The sequence below is a fragment of the Octopus bimaculoides genome, chromosome 14 (assembly GCF_001194135.2).
Source record: "Octopus bimaculoides isolate UCB-OBI-ISO-001 chromosome 14, ASM119413v2, whole genome shotgun sequence".
NCBI lineage: Eukaryota > Metazoa > Mollusca > Cephalopoda > Octopoda > Octopodidae > Octopus > Octopus bimaculoides.
The window spans coordinates 55015594-55021396 of NC_068994.1; the positions used below are offsets into that span (position 1 = coordinate 55015594).

At 35.5% G+C, this 5803-nt stretch overlaps 1 protein-coding gene across 1 annotated transcript in view; it reads right to left on the reverse strand.

Annotated features, from left to right (window-relative positions):
- LOC106872317 (rho-related BTB domain-containing protein 2) overlaps positions 1 to 5412 on the reverse strand; it is a 33504-nt gene extending 28092 nt beyond the window's left edge. The window contains exon 1 of the mRNA XM_014919259.2: positions 4928 to 5412. The gene's annotated coding sequence lies outside the window, so the exon portion shown is untranslated. The remainder of the gene's footprint in view (positions 1 to 4927) is intronic.
- Between the last annotated feature and the right edge of the window lie 391 nt (positions 5413 to 5803).

The window sequence follows — 5803 nt, forward strand, 5'->3', positions numbered from 1 at the left end:
ATCCACCCAGTACTAATTTTTAAAGTTGGGTGTACGTAAACACACCAACACCGGTTGTCAAGCAGTGGTGGTGGACACACACACACACACACAGATAGATAGATAGATAGATAGATAGATAGATAGATAGATAGATAGATAGATACGTTCAATTATAAATATATTGCACTTCTTTTCCTGTTAACTAGTTTCAGTCATTGGACTGTGGTCATGCTGGGGCATCGCACTGAAGGATTTTAATCGAGTTAATTGACCCCCAAAAGTGAGAGGTTCACTATGCGATCACCCATCAAAGTGCTAACTAGACTCGAAGTTGCTTAACTTCGTTGGTCGGGCGAGAACCGGTGCTTTCAACGTGAGAGGATCGTTATGTATGTATGTATGTATGTATGTATGTATGTATGTATGTATGTACACACGCAGATCCAAATATACATACTGGACGTCATTGCATTGTACGAAAGGTACCGTCCATCTCATCTGAAGTCAGCACCAGGCATTGCAATAGCTTAGGGTTCTAAGGAACACAGTTCTTCAATGCTCTGCCAAAATATTTTAAGAAAGCTACACAACGTGGACGTGGATGTCTTCAAAAAAGGAACTGGACATTCTCCTATCCACGGAACCGGATGAACCAACGGCCAGGCATGAGGCGCAGATGAGGGCAGCAGTGCTAAACTCACTCATACACGAAATGGGCCACACCGAAAGGAAAAAAGCACATGCAGGAGTGATGAAGAATTCAGCCAATACGGTCGCCCTCCAGCATGATCGCAGCTGCATGGCTGAAACAATACATGCATACACACGTAAATTTACTTTTAAAACACCCAAATTTTGAAGTAGCAAGCAACCAATTAAACAAAACGAAACGAAAACAAGTAAATCGCCTTTAAAAGAAGCTGAAATCAAAACGCGCTGAATACAACAATAAAGAAAAAATTCTTTTTGCGATACACTTTTAGAGCAAGACAGAAAAGAAAATGGACTGGTTGGAAATTGGAGTAAACGTCTTGAGCCAGGACACAGTGTGCCCTGGACAACGTCTGGTCGTCCAAATCGGTCATTCTATACTCGCTTTGCTTTCAATATAGATGTTAAACTATAGACGTATTTGTACAAAGCCATAATTTTAACAAGAGAGGTGAGATACATAGTCGATAGAACTAACCTCAACATACGGTGGGATTTCAATGGAAAATGCCAGATGCTATTCTCTACCAACTTGCTACATTCTTGGGATGTAAAAATGGGGAATGTGTGGTGGTTTGCCCCAGATTGGCCCTGATCGAGCTGAGCTATGATTAAAGACAAGCCAGTCGTGATAATCACGTCTTTCCTTTCTACATTACTTTATGCAATATGTCTTTTAGTGTGATTATATATACATGTTGTATAAGTGTGTGCTGAGCTGTGTATACGTATGTACATATGTATGTATGTATGTATGTATGTATGTATGTATGTATGTATGTATGTATGTATGTATGTACGTATGTATGTAGTTTCTTTTTATGTCAGTTTGTGAATAAACCGAAGAGGTTGCAAGAAGCAACGAAAATTTTAGAAAAAGAAAAATAATAAATAAGTAAACGAGTGGAAATCGAACCGGTGAGTGTGTTAATTAATAAGGCATTCAAACAGAATGACTCTCCCCAGACACAACAAAATATGCTTCAACACACGAATTCACATAAATAATCTTGCAAATCAAAAACAAAAAACGAAGCCACAATCTAATATTAAACCGAAAGATTTCTCAATATTTTTTTTTACTAGATAGAGTAGGCGTTTATTAAACCTTTGAAAATAGGTTGATAGTGACTTCGAAGTTTAATGCGCATGTGCACACACACATACACACACAGACACACGCACACACACACACACATACACACAAACACACATTCGGTTCGGTAGAACGAATAAGAAATACAGAACTCAAAACGCGTTTATATTCTTTTTCATTACTTTTGAATGGCAGGCAGTTACCAAAGTGACTCAGGGGCCGAGAGTTTCGTGAATGGCACCTGAATCACTTTGTTTCTTATATTAGGTGTACATGTGTGTAAGTGCATGTTTGACAGCACATGGCTTAGTGGTCAGGATGCTGGACTCACAAGCGTAAATTCGCAGTTTCGATTCCTATATGGAACAATGCCCTATATCTTTCAGCACAACGCTAGATTTCATACTTGTTCTTGGCCACTCAGCTTAAAATGAATTTTCTACATATATGTTGGGTTTGCTTTCGACACGCTGTTAAACCTGACTGACTTACCCTTTTAAGAGATAGTGCCTTCCTGCGGCAGAGGATATATATATATATATATATATATATATATATACACACACACACATACACACACTCACACACACATATATATATACAGCTATAATGAAGGGTATTGGGCAAAAGTACTAACATGCTAGAAATAGAAGTCAAAAGGACTCTAAACCACTTAAATCACTCACATGCACAGGTGAAAGCGAGGAAATGAGCAAAAATAGATTAGCGTACCTTTTGTGTATAAAATTCACAAGTAATAAACGAATGATCCCATATGATCACAAGTAATAAACAGATGATCCATATCGATTGATATGGTATCATTCGTTCATTAATTGTGAATTTTACGCACAAAAGGTACGCTAATCTTTTATTTTTGCTCATTTCCTCGCTTTCACCTGTGCATATGAGTGATTTAAGAGGTTTAGAGTTGTTTTGACTTCTATTTCTAGCATGTCGGTACTTTTCCCAAGACTCTTTATATTTATACCTTTCATTATAGTTGTATATATTTATATATGATTATAGACTTAAACACACACACATAAAGATATATATATGAAGATATATATATACATGTATATAAATATACACACACACACACACATATATATTTATATGTGTGTGTATAAATATTGCAAATATACATATTTATATCGCATACATCCATACATATGCACACACATGCACAACACAGTGGAAAGCAGATAAGCTGAAGTGAATTTAAATATAAAGCCTTACAGTGAGTCAAATAACAATGTAAACACATTTTCCTAGACTATTTTATATAAATATGTATATTAAAGGTACAGAAGGTACGTGTTTACATTTTGATTTAAACCATAGTGAGGCTTTATAATGTTGAGTGTGCGTGTGTGTGTGTTTTACTTGTTTCAGTCATTAGACTGCGACCATGCTGGGGCACAACTTTGAAGAATTTTAGTCGAACGAATCGACCCCGGTACATATTTTTTTTTTTTTTTTTGAAGGCCTGGAATTTATTCTATCCGTCTTGTTTGCCAAACTGCTACGTTAAAGGCAGGTAAACACAGAAGCACCGGCTGTCAAGTAGTGGTGCGGTACAGCACAGACACAAAAGCACGCACGCACACACACACATACATGACAGGCTTCGTTCAGTTTCCATCTACCAAACCCACTCACGAGGTTTTATATACGACACACACACTTAGACATAGATAGATGCATATATATGTGCATATATTTCATATATTAGACACACACACACACACATATATATACCGTGTGCGTAATACACACACACACATGCATATACATGCACGTATGTATACTCATGTATTGTATGTATGTATTATTAAATGTATACATCGGCATATATATTTTGTATGTCGGTTTATGTTTCTCTACGCGTGTGTATGTATGTATATTCGTCGCTCACACATTCTTATGTGTGTGGACATGCGTGTGGACATGTGTGTATATGTGTTCATGAGACCGTGTATCCATGGATTTCGTCTTACGTAAGCATACTTGTAGATTTGTCTATGCGTAAGTGTGTGTATGAGTGTGTGTGGGGAGAGAGAGAAAGAGGGAGGCTTGCGTGACAGTGTTTACATAAGATAAATTATGTTGGTAATTGCGGTTTTAGCTGGTGTTTTGTTGGTGTTCAATGCGGAGTAGTTTAGTCGAGAGTTGTTTATTTTGTGAGAGCTCGTTCTGAGATGACGAGAGAGAAGCGTATAAGGATATGAAGAGAGATAAATAAAAAAAAAACATAGGAGACAATGTTTAATGACGGACGAACATTACATACATACACACACACACACACACATATATATGGTATATGAGTTGGGTAGTAAGACGAAAATAGAATTGGAAACGTGAATACTTGTATGTGTTGTTGTTGTTATTATTATTATTATTATCATTATTATTTGGTAGAAGTTATTAAGTGATTCAAAGACCGAGAGTTTCGTGCAACACTTAAACCTATGTATGTATGTTTGTATGTATGTATGTTTGTATGTATGTATGTATTATGCATGCATGCATGCATGTATATATGTACACACACATATATATACAAATAAGCATATGTGCATATATATATATACATACACACAGATGCATATGTATATATATATATATATATATATATATATATATATATATATATATATATATATATATATATATATATATATATATATATATATATATATATATATATATACACACACATGAATATATATATATATATATATATATATACACACACAGATGTATATAAATATATAGGTTCAAAAACAACACAAAAAACAATAACAAAAAAGTGAGGACGTGATACGGATAGTGTTATTGGACGCTCGGGAAAGGAAAGAGAGAGAAAGAGTTCATAGGGGCTCCCTAAAAAACATTTATAAAGTTGAAAAAAAATCTAAAAGAAAACTCATAAAAATAAACATAAAAACGAAACTAAAAATGCAAGCAAAAAACGAAAAATAAACAGAAACGAAAATGAAATACAAAAACAAACAAACGCACCCCACCTCCCACAAAATGCTGCAGGTTAGGCAAAAGACAGACTTATGTTAAGACGTCTTTGTATAAAATCTAATTTGTATTAAATAAATAAAATTAATTTGTACTTACCAGTCGAGATTTCGAAGGGAATCTCAGTCGTGGAAATCTCCTTGTGTTTTGAGCCCTTTATATATAAATAAACATGTACCCGCATGTATGTATATTGTGTATATATATGTGTTTATATATTTATATTTATTAAGTCAATTATAGAGGTTCGGTCGAACTAGAGTCAGTGACGTCAATTGTTTGTGTGAGAATCTCAATTGCAAGCCTTGGTGTTTCGGAATGTGTTTACGTCATTAAACCCATTAAACCGATATTCGAATTCGGAATAAAATATTATTTGACGGAATATCTTTGTTGACAAAAGAAAACATAATGTAAAATGAAATTCCATTCATTCATTCAGCAATTCAACCATTCATTCAGTCATTCTTCATTCGCTTTGCTTATTCGGTCGTTCGTTCTTACATTCGTTCGTTCGCCTATTCGCTCTTTCGTTCATTCATTCATTGATTCATTGTGTTGTGGATTGTTACATGAATGCAAAAATCTGTCCTTCTCTTTCTCTGTCTGTCGGCCTGCCTGCCTGTCTGTCTGTTGGCCTGTCTGTCAGTCTGTCTGTTGGCCTGTCTGTCTCTATGTATGTATGTATGTATGTATGTATGTATGTATGTATGTACAGTGTCGTCTTGAGGTATAGGCATACTGAACAGTTGCCGAAGGTCCTTACAAATTAAGGGACTCGATTTTGACACATATTCTGGGGGTTTGCTGCCAGTAAATAAATACTACAGGGCCCAGTGTATTGGTTTGCCCAGGGGCCTATAATGTTGCTAAGTGGGTCCTATGTATGTATGTATGTATGTATGTATGTATGTATTATGTATGTACGTGTGTGTGTGTGTGTGTCTGTATGTATGTATGTATGTATGTATGTAT